This window comes from Acipenser ruthenus, chromosome 2 (assembly GCF_902713425.1).
Source record: "Acipenser ruthenus chromosome 2, fAciRut3.2 maternal haplotype, whole genome shotgun sequence".
Lineage (NCBI taxonomy): Eukaryota > Metazoa > Chordata > Actinopteri > Acipenseriformes > Acipenseridae > Acipenser > Acipenser ruthenus.
Window position 1 is genome coordinate 63815401 of NC_081190.1, and position 16445 is coordinate 63831845.

The window sequence follows — 16445 nt, forward strand, 5'->3', positions numbered from 1 at the left end:
AGAAAAACAGTAGCTTTCTAGAATTCTCATGTAACTGTTTGCAACACTCGGTTCAAATCCCAACTCAGCCACTGACTCACTGTGTGACCCTGAGCAAGTCACTTAACCGCGCTGTGCTGTCTTTCAGGCGAGATGTTGTAAGTGACTCGGCAGATGATGCATAGTTCACACACCCTAGTCTCATATCTTGTAAAGCACTTTGTGATGGTGGTCCACTATGAAAGGTGCTATATAAAAATTATTATTATTATTGTTTGAACTTGATTAGTCACTTCCCATCCCTCACTTGGAAATCTGAAGAGCACATCAATACAGGAGTCAGCTTTGGAGTGCAACCAGCATGCTGCCAGTATCAACACCTGTAGGTAACCAGCCCAGATCTAGGTTACCACTGAGACCTCTTTAACTGTGCATCCAATGCACTTTAAATTCACATGGTACACACACGGTAACATGAATGGCAGCAGAAATTATGTTCTAGGAGGTGATTAAAATACCTTATTACCACCCTTTATACTGAACTATGGGTGAATTGTAATATTGTACTTGTATGTTAATAAACCCACTTGAAACCCCTTCTCCTCTCCCTTAGTCCTGTTAAAACTATACTGTGCAGCCTTTAATAACCAGAATTGTACTTCAATGTTGTAAAATACATTTTAAAAAGGCTGAAAAACTGGGGTGTATACTTTGTTAAATAAATACAGTATTTTGAATACTTATATTTTAAAAGGTTTCTATGATTATGTATTCACCCTTAAATGCCCTCGTCCAGTGGTTCTCAACCCTGGTCCTGGAGGGCCGCAGTGTCTGCTGGTTTTCGTTCCAGCTACTTAATTGAGTTGTCAGCTACTTAATTGAACACTTAACTTATCTCCACCTGTTTATCAGCTGAAACCAGTGGAAAATATCTAAAAAAATAAATAAATAAAAAGCGCTAATTAAAAATGTCAGGAAATTTCAAACATTTTTTTAAAGTATCAAAATTGTTGGTTCACAAGAATTTGTACATTTTCTCAGCTACATTTATGACATTCTCCAAAAGGTACAAAAAACAGATAATGTAACTGTGCACAATATTGAAATAGCTGTATTAAGAACAGTTTTGACTATACTTCAAAGACTAAAATAGCCCAAAAAATTCACAATTCCTCATACTCAACCTACTGTAACAAGTTTTCCAACAATGTGAACTCCTTGTCTAACAACACAAACTGACCTGTCATTACCTTTAATATTTAACATTTTAAGTCATGCTCTTATTTTCATGTGCTTAAAATATTTTTAATTGAAATTAAACTATATACTACACACCATATGGTATTTTCTATAAGAATGTATCTCTTGGTCAGTGCCATAACAATTTTTAACATTAAAGGCCAGATTAGTTAATACAAAGTTTCAGATTATGAACAGTAATACATCAAATATATTATTTGATAAACAAAATCCTCAACTGACAAATAATAATAAAAAAAAGTGATTCTATCTCTGAAAAGAAAAAGATGCAGGATCTGATGTCCAATGTATGCCTAAGGACCTACTGAATTCGAGCACAATTTGACCAATTAACTAGGAGTGGTTTGATTGACCTCTTGAAGGATTTGGAATCAAAACTTAATAAGGCAGTAGTTCGAATGCCACCACAAATGTTAGGTCCTTAGTTACCACAATAAAACAAGTCATGTTGTGATTTTTTAGTACATACATAAATTTACTCATGTGTCTTTTATGCCTGCCCAAACCCTGGAGAATTCTGAATGGCAAAGTCCATGTTCTTTTTAAAGTCCTCATATTCCTTGTGAACTGTTGGTAAACGCAAAACATTAGCACATGTGTTTGCAGTTGGGAAAAGGTCGCTGCTGTAAATAAATTCAATGGATGGCTTAGTTTCCCATCCTAGAGCTGGAGGATAATCAGTGCCTGTGGCAAAAGCTAGAATTTCTCCAAGTGAAACTCCGGTTTCCTCTTCTGGGGAAAAAAAAAAAAGTAAGATATTAAGATATTAAGTGATGGTCTAAAAGGTTCTAAAAGTTTAACATTAACAGAATGGAAAACCATTTAACTTGGTTACAACGAACATCGGTGCATTGTTTTCTGTAAAAATAAACACTGTTTTAGTTACACTTTTGAATAATGGGCAAAAATCCTAATGAATTCCTACATGTGTAAACCCTAACTCGAACCCTAGTCTGTAATCCTATCCCTAACCCTGACGATAACCCTAACCTTAACCCTTTCACATGTGATCAACATCAGAACTCAGAGGAAGTGCAGAAGGTATTCAGGTGCTCATCCTTAGGTTGTTCTGTAGGAATTTGTGCACATTAAAAAGTGTGATCCAATATTTTATGTAAATATTTGCTAAAATATTATAAGGCTACATACAGGATTATTCAGTTATAAAAATACTATGTTACATGTACAATATTATAATACAAGTTGTCAATGCATACAACCTGGACACTAATGCAATGATAACACTTGTGATTTCTGGGAATTGGAAATCTGACAAATCTGCTGGTTTGGGACAATAAAATAATGACTATCATCCCAAAAATAGCCTGATACAATGAATAAGCCACCTCTATTTACTGTTTGTATAAAATTAGGACAATACAAACCCTGTGCATCTATCAGATAATCTCGCCACCATCCTGTGACTTTTGACTGCGTCTGCCTTTTGTTGCTTCCCTCACTCTCCAGAACGATAGAGAACATCTGATCAATTTCTTGAGAGGTAAGTTTGGTCTCTGTGTGGCAGAAGGCAGGTTGAAATGCTTGAGGAAACTTCCGGATTGCATCTAACACATCCAGGGTAGAGAGACCCAACTTGAACCTGTAAATAATAATATATTATATAATATATATATATATATATATATATATATATATATATATATATATAAAAATCACTCTAATTCAATTAATGTACCTCTTTATATTTCATCTAAATCTCTTTAAAAGTCCAGCTTTAAAACCAACGCAGTTTGGAATGTAGGTTTAATGTTTAACTTTCCTCAAAATTGAAAAATAGCATAGTTTAAAAACACTTTCAAAGGTTGATGTAGAATCAACTAATAACTGCAGTGCAACAAAACCACATTCAAAATAAAACACTTTACATTGTCTGAACACCTACATGCATACCTTTCAAATGCACTGCTTGTTCGCCCAAAGAAATACCAGTTTGTAGCTTCTTTTACAAGCTGTTTATGACCTTCTAGAGAAGTCACATGACGCAAACACCCTGCTAAACTGAGGAAATCCTGTGACATCAAGACAGCATCCACTGCTGCTTCTAAACTCTGCGCATCAGCAATATGAAATACAAATTTAGCATTTCTCAATTTGTGTTATAGTGATACTAGTCTGGATTTGATAATACAGTACGCCCTCGCTATAACAAACCTGTTGGGGTCAAAGCCTTTTGTTCGTTATATCGAGGGGTTCGTTATAGCGAAAGGACAATCAAAATGAATGATAAACTGTTGGAGTAAGTTAATGAAATGAGATTATGAATACAAGTAGAATTACACGTACCTATTCGTCTTAAGTATGCAGTATTCTACCTTTGCTTTATTCTGTTTGTTAAAGAATTGAAACGCAGCACAGAAAGCACAAATCCTGAATTGAAGCTTAACATTTATTCAAAATCAATCTGACATGAATCGTTTCAAAGTGCATCAAATCTTAATCCAACATGCAAGAATCCCAAACTGATCTTTTATTCCAAATCATCCCGACATGAAAAGTTTGACTACGTTACTACTTTTTTTTAACAATCAATATAGTTTCCAGCTTTGTTGCAACATAAAATGATTTTCATTTTATTATTATTATTATTTATTTCTTAGCAGACGCCCTTATCCAGGGCGACTTACAATCGTAAGCAAATAAATTTCAAGAATCACAGTACAAGTAATAATACAATTAAGAGCAAGATAAATACAATGACTTTGGTTCAAGCAAGTACAAGTGTGACAAAATACGATTCAAGATTTTGGATCTATAGTTACACAGCGCGCTTTTTATTAAGATAAAAGAGTTGACTTCACTGCAGAGGTGGCAGTATGTGTTTAGATGATCTTTTTTTTTAATTTTTAATTTTTGGGCCAGGGGCCAGGTTCGTTATAGCCAAAGGTTCATTATAATGAAGGGTGTTATAGCGAGGGTGTGCTGTACATGCAAGGGATTTCTAAACTGTAAGACTTATCACCTATCACAACTTTTTAGTTTCATTAATTTAATTAACTTTAATGTATTTTTTTGTTTAAGGTAAATATGAACAATTTTCTCCAGCTGTGAAGTAGATAACAGACTACTGTATACCAGTCATTCTGCTATGTTGTCATCAGTTTTCCATGACTAATCCATGGCTTGAAACTAAGTTTGCAGGTTTTGCACAATATGTAGGAACCTTTTTGAACTTCATTGTGTTAAAGAATATAAAAATATAACATTTTAATTGATAGAATCAACTTGACAATTCCATATGTTTATTACTATTTTTAACAGAACACCTACATTTTAATAAACATACTTACTTTCTCCAGTTTTGACTTTAAATCTTCATCTGGAATTTTCTGGAAATCACGGGTCACATTTTCTGGTCCTCTCACTAGTGCATCATATAGTTCAGTTGCCAGAAATCGGGGCGGTGGTCCACCATGTACAAGGCTCACAGCAATAGCTCTTCTGGCAATGAAGTAGTCATCTGATCATAGCAATTTCATAGCAAGTCATGGGTCAAGTTAACCTATTTTTATGAATTATGGCGCAGAAAATTTTAAACGAAGCAGAAATTGATTTGATAAGTTTCTTTCTATAGTAGCTATGCTGACATGTTTTTTGCTACATTTATCAGAAGGGTCTTCATTTTAACCTTCTGCATTGTTAAATACATTTTTCAACAATTTCACTTGAAGCACCTTAAAATACTTTTTCAATTTAAGCACAGTTTTATTTAAATGCTGCAAACAGCAATATGTACTGATATGGGTCACTGGATTTACTTTCTTCTGCAGTGGCTGTGCAGCTGGAATGTGGGTTTGGAGGTGTCCGAGTTTGTGTCATCAACTGAAGTGGTAAAACAGAACAGACTACTTCGTAATTCCCTAAATCAGAGAACGGTGTGCTGCATATAACATCAGTGTTTGTCAGCTGAAGGGTTGGTATCTCTTGGTGCAGTTCTTCACCCGTTCTGCTCACAAGAAAAAAACAAATGTATCTTAATATAACTTTAATGTGATTTTTACATTGATTCTGACTTGACATGTAAAGCAAATAGTAATTAATAAAAAAAAAAAAAAAAAGGAAATCACTAAAATGCAAATATTACATTCCACTTAATGTATATTTCAAAATGTGTTTTAACAAGCCTTTATTAAAATTACATTTCATATTTTGTAAGGAAACTTACTGGTGTACTTCACAATGTGACTCGTCATTTAAAGGCTTCTGTGATTCATCTTGAAGGTCACTGGCATATGCATTTGTGATCTGAAACATATAAAATATTAGTGAATTACTTTGACAGACTAATTACTTTAATGAATGCAATATCAAAACATACCTTGTTTGTGTCATCATGTGGCATCTGAAGCAGCATCTTGTTTGGTCTAAGATACATGGCTTTAGATGCAAATACTTTGTGAATTTAAAATCCACTCAGAGTTTGGCCAGCAACCAGGTTAGGCTTTACCACTTTATTATGAAGTCCCATTAGAATTTCAAATCTGCATTTAAGATACAAAGCTATATTAGAAACAAATACAATTTATATTTGTAGAAACACATTTTAAGACGTTAATAACAAAGTGTACATATATGCTGAAAATAGTAAGGTTTTCAATGTAATAATCCCTTCATTGTATAGCACTGCAACATATTGTTCTAATAAATCTATAAATGTATTCTGAAATATCTACAGTAACTTCATGTTCCTATTTTTTTTTTAAAAGAAAATACACACTTAACATTCAATGAAAACAAAGACCTTATGCAAACATATGCACACTCACTGCGTGGTGGAATCAATTTTATCTTGAAAAACCATTTGGAGATGTTCCACTATGGTCTTGGCATCCCAGTCTTTTTGAAACTCCACTGCGTTCTTGACATGACCATTATCAAAAAGCCATTGTTTCATTCCCCGTCGAGGAACCAATTCAGCTGTAGGATCTGGGAGTAACACTACCTCCTTTGTGAAAGTGTTAGGATCACATATCCCTCTTTTTAAGTTTCTATGATAGGAAAAATTAGGGGAATATATATATATATATATATATATATATATATATATATATATATATATATATATATATATATATATAGCTCAAAGAGCCAGCTGCCCAATAATAATAATAAATTAACAATATTATGACTATGGTTACATACATATCATATTTTATTTATAATAAAATTGTTAGTATTCTTACTTATAGCAGCTATAACAAAAATAACTTTGGAGGCTTTATTAGATCTTTGAATACAAGGTGACAACTGTGACAAAACGCCAAGAACTAAACATGTTGTTTGATGGTGATGCCAAAGGTTAATATTCATACCATAATAAAAACTCCATGTCAATATGTCATGGATCTGTACTACTACTAACTGTACAAAAGACCTACATTTTAAGTTGAAAATGTATGTCCTATGGCAGGGATAAATTAATTCATTCAATAACATTAAATTCATTCAATAACATTTATTATTATTATCATTATTATTACTATTATTATTAATAAGACAAACCTTTCACTCAAACATATTGTTACTCAAAAGCCATCCTTGATGATTGCGCTATGAATTGTGCTACTGCCATCAATTAATGAATATACCGAGGATATACCGTCAAACAGGGTTTTATATACATTTTGCAACCGTTAATTTTGATGAATTGGGCGGAAAAACGTACCTTTTTGCAGACAGTCTTGAGGAACTCTGAATTCTGCGACATGTTTAATCTCGCAGTAAAACGAGGTGCGTTAGCAAGAATTCTGCACCGAAAAATTCTCCTAACTTCACTGTCAACTGGGGACTCCACGTGGTGGTCAGATTCTGCACTTCGATTTAGTTGAGCTACGCTGTCTGATGATGGTGAGTTTGTCTGGTGTAATGCCTCGTCCACAGCTCTGAGGACAGTAGGGCTGCTAAGAAATGATGAAATAAGATTTCTGCAAATACTTATGTTCCGCCGATCCTCCATGACACAGAACCTGAAACACACAACACAACTAATAACTGCGATTTCGACCAATTCTTTGAAAGTTTATTATTTTTCTCATAGAGAAAATGGTAAATAGGGGCCGGGCTCGTACTCAAAAGGATGTACAAATCGTTATAGGCCTACGGACACTTTTCTTTTTTTAAGGAATACAAATACTAAAATAAGTCACGGTGCATACGGGTTATAGATGCTGTTTATGTATAAATCATCGTTCATTAATTTGACGATTTAATTTCGGTTCAAATTAATATTAATTTCACTTTGTGACCAAAATCGTTTAAACCTCAGCATTTCAAATCGCATTATTATTTTACAAACTGAAAATACATGTGAAGAGTATACGGTCCTTTATTAACTATTGATAGTAGGGTATATTAATTACGAAAACGGTTTACAAAATTCTAAACTACATTGATCAAATAATACACCTACCTCTCCCTCCTTCAGTCTCCACGTGGACAGCACCTGTCCAATACTGTTGTCGCATTGATTTTTATTTTACTACTGCCCCGCCCACTTAGGTCACATGAACAACCAATATAGTACGCACGCAAACCGATATAGTACACACACAAACCGATATAGTACACACGCAAACCGATATAGTATGCACGCAAACCGATATAGTATGCACGCAAACCGATATAGTACACACACAAACCGATATAGTACACACACAAACCAATATAGTACACACGCAAACCGATATAGTACACACGCAAACCGATATAGTACACACACAAACCGATATAGTACACACACAAACCGATATAGTACGCACGCAAACCGATATAGTACACACACAAACCAATATAGTACGCACACAAACCGATATAGTACACACACAAACCAATATAGTACGCACACAAACCGATATAGTACACACACAAACTGATATAGTACACACACAAACTAATATAGTACACACACAAACCGATATAGTACGCACACAAACCAATATAGTACACACACAAAACAATATAGTACACACACAAACCGATATAGTACGCACACAAACCAATATAGTACACACACAAAGCAATGTACTACATACACAGAGTATATGAATTATGGCCTGTTTGTCATATGTGTGTGTGTGTGTGTGTGTGTGTGTGTGTGTGTGTGTGTGTGTGTTTGTTTGTGTGTGTGTGTGTGCTGTAGGGGTTCCATGTAGTTTTTTTTTTTTTTTTGCATGTGCCAGTATAAAGCCAGCAGTTGCTTATTAGACGTTTAAACAAACAAATAAGGAGTTAAAATGTTTTTTTTTTACTCAAATCTGCTACAAAAATGTGGTCCTCACCACAAATGAGCTTACATTTTTAAGAATTGTTGTCATCCAACAAAAAACCCTCCACTCATTATCTTGAATGATTGCCTCCACTCATCATCTTGAATGATTGCCTCAAATCTGAACAAGTGAAACAGAAATGCCTATAATGTTTTAGCTTGGCATCCCAGGAAGTTAAAGAGTTCAATGACATGCTTCAGGTCCATCTAATTAGGGTGAAAATTAGCTTTAATACCTTTGGAACATAGCTGAGTTCACATGCATTGAACTGAGCAAAGGGGCATGAGGAAAATGCAGTGCAAGGGCCTTCAAATATTCGAGGTTTGCTTCCTTTATCTATTTTTCTGTGAGCCCTGAAGAACTAATGACACCTTTGCTAATAAAAATAATAATAATAATAATAATAATAATAATAATAATAATAATAATACAAATGTTATCTGTCTTTCTTATAGCTAAAGAAGGCTGAATCATACTTAATACAACAGCCAATGGCTGGAAAAAAATAAAAAAATTCTCTGAACATGTGCAATTGCCAAATCTTGGCAGTAATTTTGTAACTGCTCATAAAGTAGGCAGCAGTGTGGAGTAGTGGTTAGGGCTCTGGACTCTTGACCAGAGGGTTGTGGGTTCAATCCCCAGTGGGGGACACTGCTGTTGTACCCTTGAGCAAGGTACTTTACCTAGATTGCTCCAGTAAAAACCCAACTGTATAAATGGGTAATTGTATGTGAAATAATGTATAATGTGATATTGTGTAACAATTGTAAGTCGCCCTGGATAAGGGCATCTGCTAAGAAATAAATAATAATAATAATAATAAAGTACCAGTAAGTTTTTCCATACAATCCATAACCTTCAAAGTGTCTACATACACTTGTATAATACGATACTGTAACACGCTACTGGTACTGTAACAAATGTGGGTACAGTGCTCCCACAGTATTTCACAATAAACTCTTTCAAGAATTTGCTGTTTTCAAGAATTAACTTTTTTTATGTGTAAGTCAGATAGTGAAACAAAGAGAGAATGAATGCCCTACCCAAAGCAATATTTCATCATTATTATTATTATTATTTATTTCTTAGCAGACACCCTTATCCCAAGGCGACTTACAATCGTAAACAAAAATACATTAACAGCATATAAAACAGCCTTGATGTGAGGAAAACACATGCTGCATGCAAGGCACAACAGCACACAGGCACAAATCACTGTTCCTGAATTATCAAAAAAGAACATTATATTTAAGATGATTTAATATTGACTTAATGTATGTTATTATTATTCATTAAATTCACTTGTAATTTGAACCTTAACACCTGTTTATTGTCTTTTTTTATTACAGATGGTAATATCCATGTATTATAAAAAAAATAATAGATGGGCTCAGTGAGTTACAGGAAAATAATTCCATCTCGGGTTTTTGTGCATCATCCCAGGAAGGGGCCTATCGGCAGCTCTGGTATAGAGAGCTCAGTGATACCTACCCAATGGGCAGGCATATCCCATACGTAATGTCATTGGTGGTCGTCTTCGAATTGAAAGGGAACCCACTTACAGTACCATGCTGTATGTGCGTACGTCAAGTTTCCCATTCTATTCTATGATCCGTTTCTCAGTCTAGTGTTTCAGGTTTCATTCTCTGAGGTCTCGTAGTTTATGACGTCACATAAAACCTAGATGGAATTATTTTCCTGTAACTCACTGAGGCCCATCTCTCTCTCTCTCTCTCTCTCTCTCTCTGGATTGTGGGAGGGGCCTGTGAGCAAGGAGCAGTGAACTGTGTGAGTGGTGAGCTGTATCAGTAACTTTAAAATAGTTTAAATAAACATAAATAAATATGTTTTTATACACATACAGTTCGGTTACAAAGGGCAGTGACAACCACAGTAGTTAATCCTGTTCGGAACAAGTATCGAGTGTGGTTATTAATTCAGTTCGGTTAGTTAATGCGCACTGTGTGTGTGTATTACAACCGCGCTAACACAACCGTAGTTGGTGCTCAGTGGATTTCTGCGCAACTAATGATGTCATTGTTTATCAGTCATAATATTGATGAATAGTAAATTCATAACAATGGTAAATAGTGTATACATATAACACACTTATTTTTTATTTAATCAAAGTACAGTTGTTTAATATTTGGTTTAAGAAAAAAAAATGTATTTTTGGTTTTACAACTTAACCACTTCAACTCCAGATGTAAAAATGAAACCCCTTCCCAGGTACCAGATTTTGAAAATAATAATAATAATGTTTTCAAACCTGTAATTGCTATAAAATGTTAACATATGATGAATAAAACACAAATAAATGACCTAAACTAATTAACCCTTTATGCTCCGGTGTACGACATACCCATGTTCAATATAGAGATAAAAACACGTTTTTTTTTTGTTTTTTTTTAACAATGAAAAAAAACACTGGTAATAATAATAATAATCAGTAGACTGTAATTATCAAATCAAAATCAAACAACATCAAAACGTGTGCCATTAATCGACTTGCTCTGTGCCATTTATTGAAATGTTCAATACAACAGAACCCGGGGTTGCCTTCGCAACCACTGCACATTTTTCTTTTCTTTTGTTTTCATTTTTATAGCAGACCCTACACCTTTTTTGCGGTCTCTGCTTCCCTTGTGTTGGAGGGATAGGCACAAATGCGTGTACACAGCTACTTTGTGCAGGCATTGTGATGGATCTGGCTGCTTTATTGCCTTGCACTCAGTTCTGTGTTTTGATAGTATTTCGTCACAGCACTGCCATTTAAAACCAAACAGCTTCCCGTTTGCAGCTGGCTTACCTGTAAAATAGCTGCATGCTCTTCTGTTTGTACAGTTTGTATTGTTCTTGGCTCCACATCCTCTTCCTCATCATCGCTGAGTGATAAGTCAGCATCACTGTCGCTGGTTTCTAAATCCTCCAAACCAGCTTCACTCCCGTTGCTCATTATAGAAAGACCATGTACGTTGCCATGTTTAGCTTTCTCTAAAAACTATATAAACTACCAATAAACAAGTAAAACTAATAATAAAACTAAAAATAATAATTTAAAACACTATATATATATATATATATATATATATATATATATATATATATATATATATATATATATATATATATACTTGTAAAAGTTGAATGGCTTCCCACAATATATCTCAGACTTCTAAACGCCCACAGGTAGACTAGAATTGCTACATGACAACAATTGGATACAAATGTCACCTGACCCTCCCCCAACTTTCAATGCACAATCCACAGTACTAGCACTGCCTTAGAGAATGAAACCTGAAAAACTAGACTGAGAAACGGATCATAGAATAGAATGGGAAACTTGACGTACGCACGTACAGCATGGTACTGTAAGTGGGTTCCCTTTCAATTCGAAGACAACCACCAATGGCATTACGTATGGGATATGCCTGCCCATTGGGTAGGTATCACTGAGCTCTGTACCAGAGCTGCCGATAGGCCCCTTCCTTGGATGATGCATTCAGTCCCGCCTACTGAGGGAATAAAGCTCTCATCCAAAGGAAGCCATTTCTCTTTTTCCTTCTCAAGACGGTACTGTAAGACCTCTGTGTTGAGCTGAGCGTGTTGATAGAAAAGAGCTTCTCGAGTCGAATCGAGTCGATTGTATTTCCCTTGCATTCTTGCTGAAAGCTGGCTCGCCACTTTCCCGGAATCAACGACTTTCAACGCTGTCTTTCAGCGGCCTCCTCGCTTGCGTGGTAGGCCACTCTTTGTATCTGTCTGTCGTGTGTGAGCGACTGCCTGTGCAGTCATCCACGAGTGGTTGTCTTTTCTTCTGAGAGTACACAGATCCTCCACGGGGCTAGGCCTTGCCGCATCCCCGCTGTCGAGTAGACCCTGTCAGCTTCGTAGGCCCGCTCACCTCAGTGAGTCGGGCCTTGTAAACAAACAGTGTGCTCTCCCCTATACTATCTTTCTACCGTTTCTATCTTTCTACTGTTTTTGCTGTCTGCTTCAACTCGCCCACCGCGGCTTCGGCCTTGTGTCCCCCTGGTACACGCTACGTGCTCTCCAGGTGTGTGTGACTGCATGGTTAGGGTAGGCACATTTGTGTAATCCAAACCCCACCCCCGGTGCTTCGGTACCGCGGTGCACGCAATCTGTTAGGGAGCTGGCCACTGTATTAAACGCTTTTGACCTGGTTGACATCTGGAGGAATTTTCATCCCACCAGCAAACAATATAATGGATTAAAGTCAAAATCAGCTGTCCGGGGCAGGTTTGGATCGGTTTTACACACCAAAACATCACATAAATAAATTCATTAGATGCAGTATCTCACCCAACTCTATTTCCGATCTTCACTTTGTATCTGCTACTATCTCTTTACCCACCAAAACACATTCAAAATCATACTGGCACTTTAACACAAAACTACTGGAAGACAAACAATTCACCAATTATTTTAAATTATTTTGGGAGAATTGGAGAAAAAAATAAGTATGCCAGTTTGAGACAGTGGTAGGATATCGGAAAGATCCAAATTAAAGTATTTTGTGAACAATACACCCAGAGTGTCACCAGGTCAGTAGATGCAGTGGTCAGTGAGTTGGAGAGTGAGATTGTGGAGATTGTTTGAGAGGCAGCTGGATGGCCAGCGCATTGAGGAGGCATACCGGGGTCTGCAGGAGAGACGGCAGCACCTGGGCAGCCTGCTGGAGGAGAAGGTGAAGGACTCCCTGCTCATAGCCCGCATCACTGAGCTTAAAGACATGGACACTCCCACAGCCTTCTTCAGCCTGGAAAGGAAGACAGCGGAGCGCAAGCAGATGAGCTGTCTGAGGCTGCCCTGCGTGAGAGAGGTCTCCAGCCCTGCGAAGCTCAGGTGTGTGGCCGTGGTTTTCTACAGTGATCTCTATAAGCCTGAGAACTGTGACCGGTCATGTCCTCATACTGGGTGGGGATTTTAACTGCACTATGGATTTTAACAATGATAGCTAGAAACCACGGGGAGCCCAATCCCCAGTCTATTAGGGAGCTGGCCACTGTATTAAACACTTTTGACCTGGTTGACATCTGGAGGAATTTTCATCCCACCAGCAAACAATACACATGGTTTAAAGTCAATCAAAATCAGCTGTCAGGGGCACGTTTTGCTGAGCTTGGCCAGCTGATTGGTTTTATTCTATTTAAATGGAAAGCTAGCAGGGAATTAGCCACAGCACTTAACATCAAATCAGTGCGATTTGTAGAAAAGATCCTGAGTGATTTACAGGCCTCTTTTATTCCAGCTATGTCCCAGAGATGCCCCCGAAATGGAATGACTGCATCAGATGCTCCCCAGTCTGAGTGAGGAGTGGTGCAGGCTGGACACCCTGCTGACCTTCCAGGAGCTCACTGCCGCCGTCATGTAGCTCTCCAACCAGAAAGCGCCTGGGATAGACGGGCTGCAGGCTGAATTTTATAAATGGTTCTGGGACTGTATCGGACAGGACATTTACAAGGTCCTTCAGTAGTGCAGCCAGGATGGAGAGCTGCCTTTGAGCTGCCGCAGGGCAGTAATCACACTGCTACCCAAGAAAGGAGACCTCTGCAACCTTAAGAACTGGTGCCCCGTCTCATTGTTGTGCTCAGATTACAAAATATTTTCCAAGGCGCTGGCAAATCGGCTGCTGACACAAATAGGATCGGTGGTGCATAAGGATCAATCAATCCTTTTGTGTGCCAAAGCGCTCCATTTTTGATAACTTGTTTTTAATAAGAGACCTTTTTATTGTGTCCAACCTTTTTAACATTGATATTGGTTTAATTTCAATTGACCAGGAAAAAGCTTTTGATAGAGTTGACCATGAGTATCTGTTTCTTACACTGAAGGCATTTGGTTTTGGACTTGTTTTTATTTCTAATATAAGACTCCTCTATAAGAATGTTTCTAGCCTGGTGAAAGTAAACAATGATCTGGTCCCTTTCCCTATGCAGAGGGGGATACGGCAGGGCTGCTCCCTCTCAGGGATGCTCTACTCCCTCTCTATACTGCCCTTCCTGCACCAGCTGAGGGAGAAGCTGACAGGGCTGCCTATGCCAGCTGCGCCCAACAGTGCCCCCATCAGGCTCTCCGCATATGCTGATGACCTTAATGTCTTTGTTACTAATGACAGGGACGTCGCTGTGCTGGAGTCCTGCATTAAGAATTATGAAAAGGCCACATCAATTCGGGTCACATGGGCAAAAAGTGCAGCTTTTCTGTCTGGTAGCTGGGATGGAGTGACTCCCCCATCACTGCCCCCAGCGCTGACCTGGGAAAACACTGGGGTTAAGATAGTGGGAGTATTTTTTGGAAAAGAAGCGTTCATGCAACTCTCATTTAGGGGGAGGGTCCTCGTTATTAACAATCTGGTGGCATCTATGCTCAGGCTGGTGTGTCTGTACCCTCCCTTGGGTCTGTCAAATGAGATTCATGAGTGTCTGGTCCAGTTTTTCTGGAGTGGGCATCACTGGCTGCATCCGGCCGTACTGTACCTCCCCGTGAGGAGGGGGGGCAGGTGCTAATTGATATCCCCAGCAGGGTGGCAGTGTTCAGGCTGCAGGATGCCCAGAAGCTGCTCTATGCCGCAGAGCTGAGCTGGAGAGGCCTAGAGAGCAGGAGGGCTGGGGCTCGACAAGCACTTGTTTTTAATATCCCCTGAACAGCTCAATGATAGCAGGATGGATAGTTTTTATAAAAACCTGCTTAATGCATGAAGGATTTTAAAAAAACTCTAGATCAGAGGAGTCACTCTGCACACAATGGGTTTTTGAAGAGCCCCTGTTTTTTAATCCCATTTTTAAATGTGAGTTTTAATTCTGCACATAAGTCTTCAGTGTTTTATAAAGCAGGTTTTGCTAAGCTTGGCCAGCTGATTGGTTTTATTCTATTTAAATGGAAAGCCAGCAGGGAATTAGCAACAGCACTTAACATCAAATCAATTTGTAGAAAAGATCCTGAGTGATTTACAGGCCTCTTTTATTCCAGCTATGTCCCAGTTCCTTACTAGTTTTTTGTCAGAGCTCTTGGTTCCAGAGCAGTTTGCAGTGTCAGAGGAGGAGGAGTCACCTGGCAAAATACTGCTGTTGAACAAAGTGGCAGAGGTAGCTTTCCACACAGCAGAGAAAAGGCAGCTGTATGAAATGAGCATTAAAAGGCGTCACTATAATCAGCTGAAGGACCTGGGGGACACTAAGTGGAGAACTCACCTAAGTGCTCCTGATGATGAATCCCCTGTCTGGAGAGTTTATATAAACTACCCCTGCCCGAGTGCTCCAGAGACCTGCGGTGGAGAGTGCTGCACGGAATTATAGCTACAAACCGGTACTTGGGCCGTGTGGGGCCGGGGGTCAGTGATGAGTGCCCCTTCTGTCCCGCAGTGGAGACAGTTTTCCATCTGTTTTCAGACTGCCCCCGGCTGCAGCCCTTTTTTCTGTTTTTAGAGAACCTGCTGTCTTCCTTGGGAAGTGTTTTTTTTACAAAACAGCTTTGTTTTTAACATTAAATATAGTTTTAAACAAAGAAACAGGTGCTCACTGGTCAACTTTGTACTGGGTCAGGCGAAATTGGCCATTTTAAAATCCCGAATGACAATTTAGCCACTGGTTTTAGTAACACTCTAAGTGTTTTTAGAATTCTGATGGTCTCCAGGATTAAGATTGATTTTTATTATTATCAAATGGTGCAGGACCTTGGACAGTTTTAAAAACCATTGGTGCATTGGGGACTGGGTGTGTGATGTGAGCGAGGAGTGGGAGCTCAATGTGCTCTATAAAAGGTCAAAACAACAAAAAAAAAGAAAATGGACTGTGCACTCCTCCTACTACTACTACTACTACTAATAAAAATAATAATAATAATAATAATAAATCTTTTTTTTCACAATCTTTTGTTCTCTGTTTATTCAAATAAAAGTAT

At 37.8% G+C, this 16445-nt stretch overlaps 2 long non-coding RNA genes across 2 annotated transcripts; both read right to left on the bottom strand.

The window, feature by feature from the left end:
- Positions 1-677: 677 nt before the first annotated feature.
- Positions 678-3314, bottom strand: LOC131700592 (uncharacterized). Its single transcript, XR_009308436.1, has 3 exons — positions 3151-3314; positions 2625-2839; positions 678-1971 (listed from the first exon to the last, which is right to left on the bottom strand). It is a non-coding gene; the product is annotated as an uncharacterized LOC131700592 (long non-coding RNA).
- A 1239-nt stretch (positions 3315-4553) lies between these two features.
- Positions 4554-6238, bottom strand: LOC131700594 (uncharacterized). Its single transcript, XR_009308437.1, has 4 exons — positions 6024-6238; positions 5576-5738; positions 5423-5502; positions 4554-5203 (listed from the first exon to the last, which is right to left on the bottom strand). It is a non-coding gene; the product is annotated as an uncharacterized LOC131700594 (long non-coding RNA).
- Between the last annotated feature and the right edge of the window lie 10207 nt (positions 6239-16445).